The sequence below is a fragment of the Phasianus colchicus genome, chromosome 3 (assembly GCF_987193195.1).
Source record: "Phasianus colchicus chromosome 3, bPhaCol1.hap1.1, whole genome shotgun sequence".
Classification (NCBI taxonomy): domain Eukaryota; kingdom Metazoa; phylum Chordata; class Aves; order Galliformes; family Phasianidae; genus Phasianus; species Phasianus colchicus.
In genome coordinates, this window is record NC_143438.1 from 31,806,408 (window position 1) to 31,823,031 (window position 16,624).

General features: G+C 37.5%; 1 protein-coding gene across 15 annotated transcripts in view; it reads left to right on the plus strand.

The window, feature by feature from the left end:
• Positions 1-16,624, plus strand: part of LOC116226304 (poly(rC)-binding protein 3-like) — a 479,048-nt gene that overhangs the window by 88,216 nt on the left and 374,208 nt on the right. For 11 of the 15 annotated variants that reach the window (XM_090137228.1, XM_090137240.1, XM_090137226.1 and 8 more), the window contains one exon: positions 15,406-15,544. The exons of 1 other annotated variant lie outside the window; for it this stretch is intronic. The gene's annotated coding sequence lies outside the window, so the exon portion shown is untranslated. Of the gene's footprint in view, positions 1-1,080; positions 1,199-6,444; positions 6,576-6,715; positions 6,782-15,405; positions 15,545-16,624 lie in introns of those variants that run through there. 3 more of the 15 variants (XM_090137229.1, XM_090137227.1, XM_090137225.1) reach the window with 3 other exon arrangements.

Genomic DNA, 16,624 nt, shown 5'->3' on the forward strand with positions numbered 1-16,624 from the left:
TCAGGTAAAATATTCTCTACTTGTCTAAATACAAGAAATCCTTTTAAAAAAGGCCCAAGTACATACCATGATCGTTGCAGTGGTATACTCTCCCATCTCCGGTCAGCTTGGAGTCTTCGTCTCTTCTATTAACAGACATTGCTGGACTCATTTTAACATGTCCTTTTGATTTGTTGTATTCTTTTGATACATAGAAAATGTATGTCATTTTCACGGGTCAGTTAAAATTTTGTTGGTAAAAATACTCTGGCCTTTTACAAGCCTTCCCTTTGAAAATTTGATATAATATCCTCTTCTTTCCTGCATTGTGGAAAAAAAAAGAATGTCTTCTCCATACTTATCTTCTCTAAGTCTTTTATGAAGCACCAAGAAATCTCTATCTTCTCCCTTTCAATCTCCTATCATATGTTTTTCGTTGCTAGAAGTGCTGCTCTGCTGCTTCTTGCCCTCTGTGGGTGCTATTTCAGAAATTTCATAGTGCCTGCTGCCCTCCTGTGTAGAAACAGGGAAAAGTCTTGCATGGAAGCACCTGTGGAGAACACCTGAGCCCATCTGCAGTTGAAAGCAGGGTTTTGAACTGTGTTAATCATTGTCCCGGCAAGACGAGTCCTGAATACTTCCAGCAAGGGAGGTTCCACCGCTTCTAAAGACAACCTATTCCAATGTTTTGTTGTTCCCACAGTGAAGAACATTTTCTTCTATCTAGATGCAATTTCTTTTGAAGCACTTCATGCACATTCTCTCTTGTCCTGTCACTGTATCCTTTTAAAAAGAATATCTCCATCTTTTCTATATCTACTTTTTAGGTACTGGGAAAACATTATTAGAGTCTGTCCTGCCCTTTCACTTCTTTAGGCTGAGCAAGACAAATTCCTTCAACCTTTTACCACGCATCAAGTTCTCCAACTCTGTGATTATCCTGGTGGCCCTCCACTGCACCATATCCAAAATTTCAGTGTGTCTTTTGTATTGAGCGCTGAAAACTGGACTTATTATTCCAGTTATGACTTAACAAATGCTGATTAGAATGAAATAGTGACATTTTTTATCTTTTATTTTACTTGTTCTGATGTGTTCCAGGCTCCATGTTGGTTTCTTGCTACAAAGATGCACTGTCAGCTCATGAGCACTTTGCTCTCCACTGAGAATCCAAGTCCTTTCTAGCTGTGCTATATCCAAGCCAGAAATTCTGCCTGAGGTAATTCTTTTCCAGATGTAGGACATAGTAATCATCTTCATTAAACCTCATTCAATTTGTGTTGGGCCAGTCTTCCAGTCCATTGAGATCTCTGTGTGGTACAGTGTGTGTAACACACCTTGTTATGTATCTATTCTTTCTCACAGAGTGAGGAGCAGAACTGTGTGCATCAGTGAAAGCCTGGATTCGTGCCATTTTGCAAAACAACATAATAAAAACAAATAAGAGTAATAACAATAATTTCTAATATATAGACAAGGATACTACTTGTATTTTAGTAAATTCTTACGAGTGCATTAAAATAATAATAATAATAATCTAAAATTATGTTTTCTTCTTCTAAAATTATGTTTTTATTATGTTTTCTTCTCTGTTCTTCTTTTATCAATAGTATCATGTGTGCATTTTTGACCACTAGCGCAGCTGCCTGGTTTTTTCACAGAGCTGTCCATGGTGGTTCTGAAGTTTGTTTCCTCAACAGAGGAAGACCCAGAGCGAGACCCAGTAGTGTGTTTGAATAGTTAGTGGGTATTTTATATATATATATATATATATATATTCCTTCGAATTTTTCAACACTAAATATAATCAATTTTATTGTTTAGTTTTTCAACTTAAAAAAAAGATAATTGAGATGGGTATGGTGAAATACAAAACGGTAGTGTTAAGGAATAAACAAGTATTCAGTCCTTCTTGCAATGCAAGGAGCAGAAGATATATTAAAAAAAAAAAAAAAAAAAAAAAAAAGCAGGAGTTTTAAAACATAAGGAATTACCTTTCTTTCTAAAATATTTTAGACGATGAAAGTATATATGCTTTCAATATAAATTTGAAAATTTTATTTAAAAGTGATCTCTCAAGACTGATTAAGGGCAAAACAGTAAAACAGTTTAGGTTTAGGAAGTCCCAGAGCCTCTGATTACTAAAATTTCTTTTCTTCATGGATTCTTACTTTTGTTTTGTTTTCCCACAAACATGTGTTATTAACTATCATCAGAAACAGAATATCGCACTATATGTTGTGACCCAGTACGGCCATTTGTAGGGAACTTAAGTTATATATGAAGAAATCATTCATCAGCTAAGGTGATCTTAGATTGAGATATTGTGAAGAATTATTTAGCATCTACTTTTTTTTTTTTTTTCCCCCCCTTAAGGCCAAATATTGTTCTTACCTGGAAAACACAACACAGGTAAACTGATGATAGCACTTAATCTATTTTCAAGCAAATTGTGGTAAGAACATTCATTGCAAATAGAGCTGTGTGAATGTGCAGAGAACATCCTTTTTAAAAGATTTGGAAGCAGCTGCTTCTATACTTCATGAGGAGCCTTGTCGTGCTTGTAGACATAGTACTGACCATGATATGGAGCAAAATTTTCCAAGCTCATTGAAGTTTGAGATAAATATTAATATAATTTATTAAATAGATGCCAGGAATGAAACACAGACTGTATTTCTGAGCATTATCTGTCAGAATTCAGAAATAACTTGTGATGAGTACACAACTATTTTTGGGATATTACACATAGCAAATTTATGTTCCCATCTCTCTTTTCTGTTTACAAAGACTACTGCTCCATTTTTTAAACTGCCTTATTTTTTCCCAGGCTTCATTCTTTTTTGTTTGTAAGATATTTGTTTCTCATACTTCGGGATGCTTTCCAATTAGAGGGGTTTGATTCTCGAATTTTTGATGATAGAATTTCTAGCAAGTTATTATATTCTCGTATCTCATTGACAAATCATGGAAGTACGCCTTTGGTTGAAGTATGTTGCAACTAGTTTTGGAATGCAGACTGAAGTGTTTCTGGTTTGGGGCTGAGAAATTGTCTCCCATTTACTTTCTTTTCTGCTTTGCTATCAAAAAGGGTGGAGATGAAATTAAATACTTTTAGCTTGTACCGCCACTGAACGGAAGTAATTCTGCCCTCCTTCCATCCCACTCCTTTATTTCCTTCCCTTTGTATACTCTGTCAGAGGTGGTTCTTGAATGATCTGGCCTAGGTTAAAATCACAAAGGCAGCCAGAAAATGAAAATCCAGGACTGCATTTGTATCAGTATCTTTACCGTCTTAAAGAATTAAAACTATAGTTTAAACAAGCCTTATTTTCTAATGCTTGCAAATTCAAAAAACATCTTTTACAAAGGGCTGTTTAACAGAGTAATAATCACAAATATCTATGTCAAAAACTTGTCCCTTGAATTGGTACTGAACATCAACATCTGTTAATTTTTCATTTTCTTTTCTGACCTTTGATAGAGGAATAAATAAAATCAGTCTTTCACGGTAAGGCCTGTAAGATCTCAAAAAGTAGAGGATAAAAGATTAATTTCTAAGTTGTTTCCCCACGAAGCTGCTTGAATGTTCCCCATTGAGCTACTTGTTAGTCTAGAAGTCAGCTTCTTACTAAATAAAATGGTATCAGTAAGTGCTTGTTAGCAGAAGAGATGGCCTGTAACTGCATATTTAAGTTAATTTTAGCAACTATTCAGACAAATTCTCACCTCCTCCCCGTCAGAGATATCTTCTAATTCCCTAGGAAAAAAGGCTGAAAAAAACCCTGAAAGGGATGTTTCCAATTAGTGTGGCTTTCGCATATTTAAATTCTGTCTATCTCTGCCAGATAATTGAATAAAATGTGATACATTCTTTTGATCTTTGTAGAGATGATGTAGGCTGTAGATATTGTTTCATTATGCAGTTCATGTTGACATAGATAGCATTATGCCACTTACAGCTTCTTTGGCACAGCTCTGGAATCGAGTGTTCAGCAGTGATTAATGACCGAGAATACATGGACCTATTGTTGAACCAAGGATCTCTCTAATCTCTGCTCATGTTCTTTCTTTCATTTCCAGCATTGTTAATATGACTTCTATGAACGGTTTTCCTGGTTTCTTGTCCTACGGTTTGTACTGCTAGCAGTTAGCATAGTGGCACCACAGAACTAATGATTATTAAATATAATTTGTCTTAGTTCTTGCTTACTATCTTGTCTGTGATGCTCTGTATCTGCCCTGCAATTTTTAATTTAGTACTTAATACCAAAAAGACTTAAACCTGTGCTAGGCTTTTTTTCTAGTCCTTCCACACCGTACAATCAATTAATACCTTTTGATATGTTAAGCCAATTAAGTGATGAGTGTGTTAACATAAATATTTAATTGTTAAAGGGGAGTTCACTTTGTCCTAAAGCCTTAATTACATTAGAAGCTGTTCAGATGATTGCCAAGATGAAACAGTCCATTATGAACATTTGCCACTGAAGGAGATTTCTGCTTATTGAAAGACAAAAGGGTAATTTCATCTAGGATTGTTGCAAACTGTACGAGTCCTTCATACTGATAAGGGAATTCTCCCACTTTTAACCTTGATATGTACTGTAGTAATGAATTTATGAATCTTTAAAGTCGGTCACATCATTAAAGGAGGGATATAGTGTTAACACTGTCAAGTAAATGATAAGGATGAAAATATATCTACAGAACAGTTAAAGAGATCAGAGTCAATACTAATTTGTCAATAATTGCTGTCACTTTAAAAAGCAAAAATAACATGATAAATGTAGGTCATTATTATATTCCAACTGGAGTTTGAATATTTCCAATGACATAGTCTTCAGACAGTAAACTCGGGTTTTAGAAGATCTACACATCCTTGACACTGGGCTGCTGAGGCACCTATACCGTAACTCCTGTGAGATACCTCCATATTAACACAAAATCCATGTTTCCTTCAATCCAGAATGTTTCTGGTTTAGGAGAAAGTATTCCTTTCTTGCAGTTCTGCCTAATTATCTGAATATCTTTCACAGATCAGAATCTGTTTTCTGATCTTCTGTAGACTCTGTAGTCATGTGTATATCTCCCACTGAAAACACGTCACAGCGGTTCCCTTCAAAATATAGTACAACTATGCATAATGTATGGTAAGTGTTAGAGAAATGTGCTATGTGAATCAAAGTTTTAATGTCCTAGTTTTCTCGATATTATTATCTATTCACTGAGTTTTTAAAGGAGCCTGATTAAGAATTATGTCAGCTCTGACAAGCCATAAAACCAAGCAAGACGTTCAGAGAGAACCCAGAAAGACTCTCTCTGAACATGTTTTAATATTAAAATCAGGCTTAGGGAACCTGGTTCTTATTTTGCTAGAAGGATAAGAGGTGTATCGATAGAATTCTACCTGCTGTCAGTATGCTGCCACTATAGATCTTAGGATAAGGAAATTCAAAGAATAAGTTTCTTTTTGTCCCTGACATGGCAGTTCTTATTTAAATAGTTGGTATGTATTTGCTTCTTTATACTTGTTGTCTAGGTCTCCTAAAGAGAAGATATAAAATCTCAGCCCTCCTTGCCGTCTTATCTGATTAATATTTATAAATATCTAAAATGAGGTGGGAGACATGTGGATGAAGCCAGGCTCTTCTTGGTGGTGCGTACTGATAGAAGAAGGATTAATGTCCTATAACTTGAATGTAGGAAGTTCCATACAAACATGCGGAAGAACTTCCTTATGGTAATGGTGACAGAGCACTGGAACAGGTTGCCCAGAGAGGTTTGTAGAGTCTCCTTCCATGGTGATATTTCCTGGACACCTACCTGTGTGATCTATTGTAGGGAACTTGCTTTAGCAGAGGAGATCAATTCAGTGATCTTGAGGTCCCTTACAACCCCTGCAATTCTGGGAGTCTGTGAACATAATGCTTGGTAGTTAAATACCTGGCTTGACTTGAAGTCTTATCTGCTTCCTTATCTGCAAAACTATTTAAACAACAAATAGAAAACTCAGTTTCACACCTGAGTGCAATCTTGTTGTGGAAGAAGTGGAACTGGACCCTCTCACTTTAGCTGGAATATTTCCTTTCCCCAGTATCAGATTTTGTTACGATTAGTCTAAATTTTATGCTAAATGTAGTTCGTATATAGACTATGGCCTTGCTGACATTTCAGCTTTAGATGCTTAATGCTGGAAGTAAACACCTTGACATTGTCAGGACTGTTTGATGTTAAGATTTTGTCTATGCAATAAGGGAAGTTGCTTCTCAGTTTAAAATAGAAGGAACAGTCAAGAAACTTGAGGTATCTGGAGGAATGTTCAAAAGGATTCTCCGTGGAGAGAGGCTGAGGTCGCTCAGGCTGCCCAGTCTGGAGAGAAGGCTGATAGACGACCTCAATACTCTCTGCAGCTCCCTGATGGGAAGCAGGATGAGGTGCCAGGCTGTGACCTGGTCACTGATGTCACAAAGCTGCCAGGGCAGGGTCAGGCTGGGCATCAGGAAAAGTTTACCATGAGAGTGGTCAAACACTGCAGCAGGCTTCCTGGAATGCTGGCTGGTGTCCCATGCCTATCAGTGTTCAGGAGGCATTTGGTCAGTGTCCTCAGTAATGTGACTTAACTTTTGGTTAACCCTGAAGTAGTCAGTCATTTGCATTCAATGATCTTTATGAGTCCCTTTCAACTGAACTATTCCATTGTAATAATGTGAGATGCTCTTCTGTTTTGCTGAAGGGCAAGATGAGACTGCTTAAACAGCAGTGAGGGATTTCTGTTGTTCCTGGGGTCTTCTTCAAGGAGGTGAGGAAGGAATGGATTTGTAGAAGTGCTTTTAGAAACCCAGGCATGGAACAAGTCTGAAATGAATTTTCGTAGATTCTAAGATAATTGTGCTATCATGTTGTTGAAAACTGTATTTATTGAACATTATATTATTAACTATTTCTTGGCAATAAACACAATTTGATGATTTCTATATTTTAATAGCATATAGTAAGTGCTAAATAAAAGCTATGCAAAACAGTTTTACGTAATTTGAATGAGTGAGAATTTATTCTACTTTGTTTAAGAATTTTTAGTATAATTAAAAGTAGTAAAATAGAGGGGGTGCTATTTGGCTGAGTGCTTTATCATCCAGTAGGAAGGCAGCTGCTAAATCTCTATTGAAAAATCACTTTAAAACCTAATACATAGGATGAGTGCTTGCTGTGTTATGAATGTTCGTTGTTCAATTTTTTAGCCATATTTTATTGCTCTACTGAGGATAGTAAAATGAGAAAAGGACTGGTGGGAGTGCAGGAACATGAGGGTCAGCATGGAGGTCAGGTTGAGAAAATGGGAGGAAATGAAACCAGTAAGGAGACATGCATAGGGGATCTTAAAGATGTGAGCAGAGTCAGTGTGGTCTCTGGGTAAGCAAGGGGGAGATGTGTACTTTGCATACATTCAAGGCTGATTTTTTAGACTGAAATTATTGCAGTTTTGCATTCATTGGCTGAAGAGAGGGAAGTTAACAAGTTACAACACAGATTACTGTAACAATACTGATGCTTTTTTTTCTGGAAAACCATCCTAATATTTAGTAAGGTCAACATTATGCTTTTGGATCTACTGAAGCTAAGAGCATTGGGTATCTAAATCCTTTTCCCAGCTCAGCAAGGATGATTGGACAATTCAGTTTCTCTTCCAATTGCACTGAATCTCAGTGGCTGCCCTGACCAGGCCTGCAGCCTGGACAGATGGGACTGGCAATCAGAGTGATGGGAGCTGCTCAGGGGACACTCCTAATCAGCAAGGGGATAGAGAGGGGAGCCCCCAGGAGACAAAAGAGACAGAGTGCTGGAGAACACTGCAGTGAAAGGTGCCTATAAAAACACTGCGTAGAGGAGCAGAGTCATGCAGTGGTGAGAAATCAGAAAAAGCAGGCACTGCTTAATGCCCAGTTTCTCATTGGAAATTATGGGCACTGTTACCCTCTTCCCTACCTTTGCTACGTGACAGTGGCAGAGCTCTTTGTCTCCTGCCTGCTTTCCTTCCACCCATGCCCATGCATGCTGCCACTACAGGGAGCATGGCTGGAAGATGAGGGTTGTTCACTCCATCAAGGGGGTGAACCTCACACACCAACAGCAACTGTGTGGCTGTTTTTGTCAGGGGAACTGGGAGCAATGGGACCAGAGCTGGCCAAAGGTGACCCAGAGTAGTCTCTGGATGTATGTTGAGACAGAACGAAGTATGACACTATGGAGAAGATTGTCCACAGCCACTAAAGATTCAATTAGCTTGAACATCTGCCTGACAGCTGATTTTGACTGTTGACTGAGACATCCACCTTTAGTGAGATTCCCTGTCTACAGCACGTGAAAGGCTGCATGGGATCTGCTGTGGGATTGCTTTTGATGCCTTCTGCCAGTAGAAAGGGAAGCAGAATGCACTCTTTCTTATGCCACTTTGCCTTCCATCTTCCCATTTCTTCATTCTTTGCTGCTGATGCTCTCATTCCTTAGCTGAGGAAAGGGTAAGACAAAGTGAATGTCAGGGTTCATTCAGATTCAGCAAACTGTCCTTAATGGCTTCAGACTGAGTGAAAATGCTGCTACTCAGGGGAAATTCTGGACAGGAATGGCTCATGGCCTTCTTCCTCGTGACTCAGTCTCCTGGGGCTGCAAAAAACTGTGTAAGAAAGCATACAGTGGCTGGCTGCAGAATCTAATGGTAACCATCCTGCAGCGTGTAATTGTGCAATGTGAGGAAAGCATAATGTTTGTCATATTTTAAGAAAAACGCACTCTAAATTAGAACTTGAGCATGCTGAAACAAATGTCTTCTATGAAAATGGACTTCAGATCCTGAAGCAGTCATGCCACATAGTGAGTTAGAGAAACCTGAATACAATCAAGAGTATGATTCCAAGTAAAAGTTCAGTTTGTATAAATACTACTCTCATACATGAAGATTGATACCAGCTTTTCACATTGATAGGATTTGGTGCATACAGTCTGCAAATAACTGCATATTCTTTGCAAATTTGGAAATAAGCTGCAAATTGAGACTTTAGCAAATTCTTCATACCTATGTACTAAAAAATCTCTGGTGCCCGATATAATGCAGTGAAGAAACTCAGACAGAACACTGATCTTTACTGACAGCATTTGTATTTTTTTCATAGTTGTATTTATGTTGACCCTGTGATTCCACATGATGTGGGGAGATGTTTCTACTAGTACACAGGAAACCCTTGAATATGGAAAATAATTCTTACTAAAATGGATTATGTTCCCAAGGGGGAAACAGCAAAATTACTTGAGATTCATAGAATAAGGAATATCTAAAATTGCCCAATTATTTAAAGTGAGGTATTTTTCTATCAATATAAGATCTTGCTGAGCTTCTGGAGCATGACTCAGAATAGGCATTTTGCCTGCAGTTGACAATATAAATATTTTATATGATCTCACAAACTATTAGAATAATAAAAGCAGTGTTATTTAATCCACTTCTAGCAAAGCAGATGCTTACCAGAATGCATAAAGCGCTCAGGGAACTGTTTTTGTTGTAGTGGAAATGCATTGGTAGAATGATTTATCTGAAGTTAGATTCCTCGTTGTGGAAGTGGATTTGATGATGAGACACAGCTCAAGGTTGTACTGAAAACTCGTGGGAAAAAAAATAATGTAGTTGATGGAAATGTTGTTCATGAAAGAGCAAAAAAAAGCCTACCTAAAAGGCAAGCAGGTAAAGCAAGAATCTTGTCTGGGTACAGGATCTGGGTGGAGGCTGTAAGTGATTCATGTGGTGAATTCTTCCAATTGGATACATTTGGACTGGCTGCAGTCCTTGGGTCTGTGGTGCGGATTTGAGTGTCGCGGGAGCAAAGGGTGGATGGCCTAAAGGCTGCTTCCTTAGCATCCATCTCTGCAGTGTTGGGGGAGATGAGTACTCATTGCCAAGCACTACAATTTTGCACACTTGATCCAGGGTTAGTAATCAGAATGGAACTCTTGCTAAAATCCTATAGAAGACATTTGATGTGATGTCCTTTTCCTCTGAGGTGACTGTGCCTAAATGTGTTAAGCAAAGTGAATGGTAAAAAAAAAAAAATTACTAAACCTGCTTTTGCTATGTGATATACAATCTCAGTTTGCACCGTTCTATTTAGTTACATTTTGTTTTTCATGCTTATTGTATCTTTTATTAATGTGTTTGATAACATGGCTTCAGCTGCAAGGCAGATCTTTTAAGTCTATTGAGGTTTTGTTAATTTAATACAGATTAAAAAATGTGAACAGCCCCTGTATTAATAGGCTTGAGCTGGAAATTTATGTGTCAATAACAAATATTATAATACCAATGAGCCAAGCAGAAGAAAGGGAAATTTATGACAGGGGACTTCTGTGGCAGTATGAATCTGACTCATGGGCTATGGGATGAATCATCCCATGTTGCCACAAGGACTGCTGCTACTACTGAGCAGTCAGCAAGCAGGATAGACAAGCGTGCATGGCAGGGTTGAAGAGGAAGGCACGTGCAAGAGATTAGGAAAGGGACAAAGAAAGATCAGCTATTTAAAACTGGACATCACAAGCCTGGCTGGTAGTTCATGTTGTATATAATTCAGCCAATTCATTGGCTAAATCATCTCATATGCTTCATGAAATGCAATTTGCTTCCATGGCCAAGCATGACAAAGGTTTCACAGAATCGCAGTTGGCAAAGAGCTCTTCTAAGGTCGTTAATTCAGGGCCTGTGAGTTTGCTGAGGCATTTTGTCAGAACATTAAATAATCACACTATGTCATGAGGGAATATCTAATTAAGAGTCCAATTTCTCAAGTATCCAAGTACCTGTTACAGTGTTCTGAGAACCCTTAATTCCCACCAACAAAAGCAGCAGCTCAGGGTATTCCCAGCAGGCATTTAATAGGATTGTGCCCTTACTTCATTTGGATGGGGTAAGTCCAGGCCAGTCAGGTGAAGCGACAGTAATCAGACAAGACAAGATAATGACAAATAGGGATACATCCCAGCAGGAATGTTATTACTTGAAAATGATGGAACATCATTTTCTATGTGAAACCCCTCTAAAGAACAGGGCTGGATTTAAGGATGTACTCTTAGGGATTAAATTCGTGGCTTTGAGAAGGTCTGTCTGTACTCACACATGCAAAAGGTGACACATACCCTTTATCAGCCCCAGCTGACACCCTGTAGGAATAAGCTACCGAGTTCCCACCCACTATCTGAACCCAAGATCTTCAAGGATTTAGACTACTTTGCAAGGGTTGTCTGCATTATAAAGGCAGATCACACTGCATCCAGTGCTTCAGAACATAAAGCTTAAGAAGAATCTATTCAGGAAAATCTGAGAACCAAAGTTTCCTGAATAGTGCTCTTGGTTTGATTCAAGTAATGGACATTAATTTGAGGTGGGTAGATGGAGACCTTTCAGCAAGATTTTTTCTGTTGTTATACACCTGTAGCTCTATAAGAAGAAGAATGCTGGATGTGATCAGAAAAGAATAGATACTGTATTTTGATATATGATATGTCTTCTGATGAAGGTAGATGAAAATAGAAGTGTTCTTTTCTGAGTATGAAGTGGCATTACAAAAGAAGTAAATGAGAAAAGATCATACTATTATGCTAAGCTCTTTTGGGAGAGTGGAAGGTTAAAATGAATCTCTGCGTTATCAGGCTCTTAAGTGAGGGATGATGCATTAGACTACCTGATTTTATTTGATTTGTTGGGAAACCAGAGCTTCTGTGCTATTTCTTGAACAGAATTACAGGCTTCGTTTAAAGAGAGAAGCAAAGCATACTCATCATTCTAGAAGAGATCAACGTAAGCATTTTCTATATCATGAGTAATGTTTACTGGAAGAAATCAAATTACTGTAACACAGACCATCTGTTTTCTTTGCATGCAATCATGTAAGTGTTTTAGGACAAGCCATCGTATTTAATCAATTGTAAATCTCTTATGGGAAGGCACTGCTTTCTGTAATAAAATCTGTTTTTGTGAAAAATGTAAGAGTTTTAAATACTGGCTTCCTCTGCATAAATATAATTTACATACTGTTCATAACATAAAGGGTAGGGGTGTACAGCAGTAGCTATTATCTGTTAAGAACTTAATATTATGTCTCTTTCAGTAGCCATTTTTGGATATTTGTTGTATGCACAATTCACTGGCGTTCAACACTGCTGGGAGAACAGCAAAATGAGTAGTAACATTTACTTATAGCCTGGGAAGTTGCTTTCTGCATATAACAAATATAGAATATACTGTTTCTATTTTGTTGTGTGTCTACCATGACTTAATTGATCACGGGAGAATTTATTTGTCCATTCTCTTAATATGTAAACTTGGAAGGACAGAAGGAAAAAAAAAAAAGGTCAATTTTCTTGAAAATGACTGTAGAGTGATATTGGAAACACTTAAAAGTTGTGGTGTAAAAAGAAGACAACAAAGGAGTCTGTTTACCTTGCTTTTAATCCCTGTTAGCAGATGCATAATTGGGCACACCATCTTATTTTTGTAACTTTTATATCATTTTCCTTGATTCAAATACTGTCCTCAGGTGCACATAAGTTGTTTTTAAAATCAGAGGAAGCTGAAGGTCTGCATCTTAAGCAAAGTTCTCTGATTTCAAAAGAAGCTGTGTGTGTCCAATGCCAGAAGTTGTGCCGAATTGTATCAAATGGCCCTGAAATAAAAGAAGGGAACAAACAGTGTTAGTAACACAGCTGGAAATTCCTTAGGAAGGAATTGACTGTCCTTCTCAGTGAGGTCAGCAAGCCAGAAATTCATTTGTTCAGACATTTCCAAATCAATGGTATTTTGACTGAATAATGAGGCTGCTTTCTCAGGCTTGAAGAGTGCATGGTGCAAAATTCTTGCGTTTTCTTGGGTAAATGCTAAGAAGCAAAGAGGGAGAGACAGGTGAAGCACGCACTTGAAAATACAATAGTGCCTATACTCCTGTGCCATCCCATGGTACAGAGGAATCTCTCCACCCAAGGGAACATCGAGAGAAATGAAAGGCCCCTGTAAGGCCTCCCCAGCTCGTTCCCTTCAAGTACATTTGTGAAGGCTGGATTCAACAGCAAGTGCACTAAACATTTCACAGAATCACAGAATCCTGTTGGGTACACTGGATCTCTGGCAGCCATCAATAACATCCTAGTCTAAGAAAGGCAAAGTTAGATCAGGTTGGTCAGGACCTTGTTCAGTTGAATTTGAAATATCTCCAAGGATGGAAATTCATCAGCTTCTCCCAGAAACCGGTTTGTCAGTCTTCCTTTTGCTGCCATTGTTCCCCTAGAAGCTTATCTTGTTGCTCCTTGTCTCTCTCACCTGTTTCAAGTCTGGCTGATGCCTGACTTCCCTAGTTTCACCCCAAATGGCCAGAAAGTTACCTGCTCCCAGGTAACCCTCCCTGCCTCTTTGTAATCTGTTTGTCTATGCTGTACCTCTGCTTTGATTTGTTTGGTGGCTCATGTATGATAGGGAGGCAGTCTTCTGCAAGCAACGCGCTCATCTGGGCCTTTTTGCTCTCTTGGTTTTTTGGAGACACGTTTCAGGTGGAGCTGTTAAAAATAATCAAGACAAATGATGTTTGATTTTTCAGATCATCTTCTTATCATATCCATCGTTACTTTCCAAATCTTTTAAGCAAGACATAATAATGTATTCTGAAATATACATAAATATTTTACTTCCGCATTTTTTTTGCATTTGCATATGAGTAAATTTACTATTTTTTTTTTTTTTTTATATTTATTTGGAATATGTCAAGAATTTTTCTTTCTTTTGCAAATTTTTCTTCTGAACCAAAACTTTTGAACAATAACCATGAGTTCTCTAATAGCTTCAGTAGATCAGGTACTATATTCTCCAGTTGCACAGTCTGTTTTACCCAAGAAGGTTGTATTGATATATTTAAAAGTGTCATAGAAAGTATTGGACAAGCTCTAAGAGCAATTACTGATTGGAAATTTTCATATTTTTAATATTAAGAAATAATTCAGCAAAATGACTTTATTCTATTTGTGGTAAACTGAGGGGTAAATGTGAATTAGAGCTGTCATAATTACACTACATTTTGATATAATAGTAGTGTTCATCTGAACAGTAATAAAATAATTTGCTCAATGAGTAACTACGATAAGTATCTTAAAAATACAGAAGTCCTGACTCCTTTTTAAGAACAATGAGTAGAGAATACTGCTGTTTATTTTAAGAATTTCCTGTGTCTGCAGTGCTGAGTACACTGAAATAGGAATCAGTGACAAGGTGCCGTATTGGAGACTTTATTTATAGTAGCTTTATAATGGTTCTAAAGTGAGACAATGGATTTTGATACTCATGACCTTTAATAGAAAAATCCCTGAAGAGAATTTTGCTATTTTACCTCTAAAGTTGCCCCTATTACAAGTTCTTTGCATTTTAGGCTTTTTGAGGCAATGAAAAATGGTTGGTTTCCTTTCTTTTAAACTATTCTGCTCTCTTGGCTGTTTGATTTATGGTTTGGAAAATTATTGAGGGGAGCTCTAAAATTGATAAAGCTGGATGTTTGCATATTTCTACTTTTAATAGTGCTCTTAACTGCAGTATATTTGGGGTGATTACATGTTTGCGTTTCTCCACTTGACTCAGCCATGGCAGTCAAGTGGTTGTAGAGGATGTGATTTATCTGTATGATTCAACAGCTCTTCTTCAGGTTCTCCACCAGATTCACCAATTTTCTGAAGAAAAAGGAGAAGTGTCAAAGAAGATTATCATGATCTCTCATAGAGCAATTAGTGCTATGTGGCAGAACAGAAGGAAACAGAAGTGTTTGGTCACCATTCTGAAATATACTGAGGTCTGACCAGCTCATCCCAAAAGTGGAAGAGTTTGCAGTTAAACAAACAAACAAACAAACAAACAAAATCTTTAAGAAATACCTTGTCAAGTGAAAAACAAGTAGAAAGTATAGTTTAAAGAAGATACGGGAAAGAGAATATTCTGAGAATGGTGGTATTGAATGGATATTTCAGACAGGAGCATGGCCATTGCCACACACAGCTGGATAGAAACTAAAGAATAGATAGATTTAACATAGATGAAAGAAAAACATATTTGGAATGTGCACAATTACCTAGTGGAACTGATTGCTATCAGATAGAAAAAGATTTTGGAAACTCTCCTCACATTTTTTATCTTTCCAAAATTGCATAGGGCAGCTTAAACGATTCTGGCACTTTCGTAGCAAAGATTCCTGCAGACAGCTTTTTCAGAAACTCTCCTAGTCATTTTATTCCTCTATATTAGCTACTATTGAAGGCAGGAGGTAGAAATAACTTGAATTATGATATGACTGGAAATGATTGTTCGAACCTCTTCATACACCTTATTTAGTCTCTTTATCCTCTCTGTCACAGGGAACCATCTTAAACCCAGGGCAAGAAACATAAAGTCACTTGGCTGTCCCTTATTTCTAAGGGCACCTGATGCATAAGTGGACTAGAGAAAGGAAAGAAAGAAAACCTCCAAAGACCTACAGATCATCTTGCTGGCAGGGTGAGTAAATGTCCCTGTGTCTCATTCTTGGATTAGATACACAGCAAGAGATCCTGTTTGAAGAGCTGCCTCAAAAATTCTCTCTCCATTACTTTTTGAGAAAAAGGTTGTAAAAATTTCCCACTGGAGACTCACATATGTTCAGAAATACGAAGACAGACACCCCCTATATTTTCAGTTTAGGCCTAGAGCATGGATTTCATAGAATAGACAGTTCTGTGCCATGTTTCTTTTAATGTATGTGTGCTGTGAGGGCCCTTTTCAAATTGAGTGGGTGATACAGGAATATATAACTGTTACTGAAACTGTCCAAACTCCTTGTGATTCAAAAACAGATCCAAAAGAAAAAAAGAAGGTAGGAAAAATCTTTTTTTTTTTTTTAATTCTTGGCATGGTTAGACTCTTATAGATCTAGATATGTGTTCCACGCCTTGCTTAGGCAATTTTTTCTTGCTGAAATGGAAAAATTACCTAATTGAGAAGTCTATTTATGTGATAGCCAAAACCTAATTTTATGATCTCCTTTTCTTTCCATGTTTACCTATTCCAAAATATTGTGGAGGTACATACCTCAGCAGAGTTTGGAGCATTTCCTCCAGCTTATAGCAAACCAATCCATTGGATTCAAGTGTTCTGTCTACATATAATTTACTTTTCAACAAGATGATGAAAATCCAAACATATGACTAAAATGGAAGAAAATCCAACCCAAACCTGAAGATTACCTCAGAGAAATCCAAATAGTGGCTTGTGTCTCTGCAAAAGACAATAATAAAAATGTTGCATTCCTCCATTAGGATAGCCAAAAGTCACTCTGAGCATGTATTTCCACTGTGTTCAATATTTCTAATCTTTGCACCCTACACAGTGGCAAGGTTCTTGTCTGCTTGTGTTCTGTGCCTAAACTGAATGAAACTGAATGAGTATAATGAACTCATTTTCCCCTTAACACAAACCCACTGAACCCTTTTTTTTTCTTTCTTTTTTATTTTTTATTTATTTATTTTTTTTAAGAAAAGGTAGTGCTGCTGAATTATGAATTCAGCTGTGTGTCAGCCCACCCTATTTAAGAATCTTAAA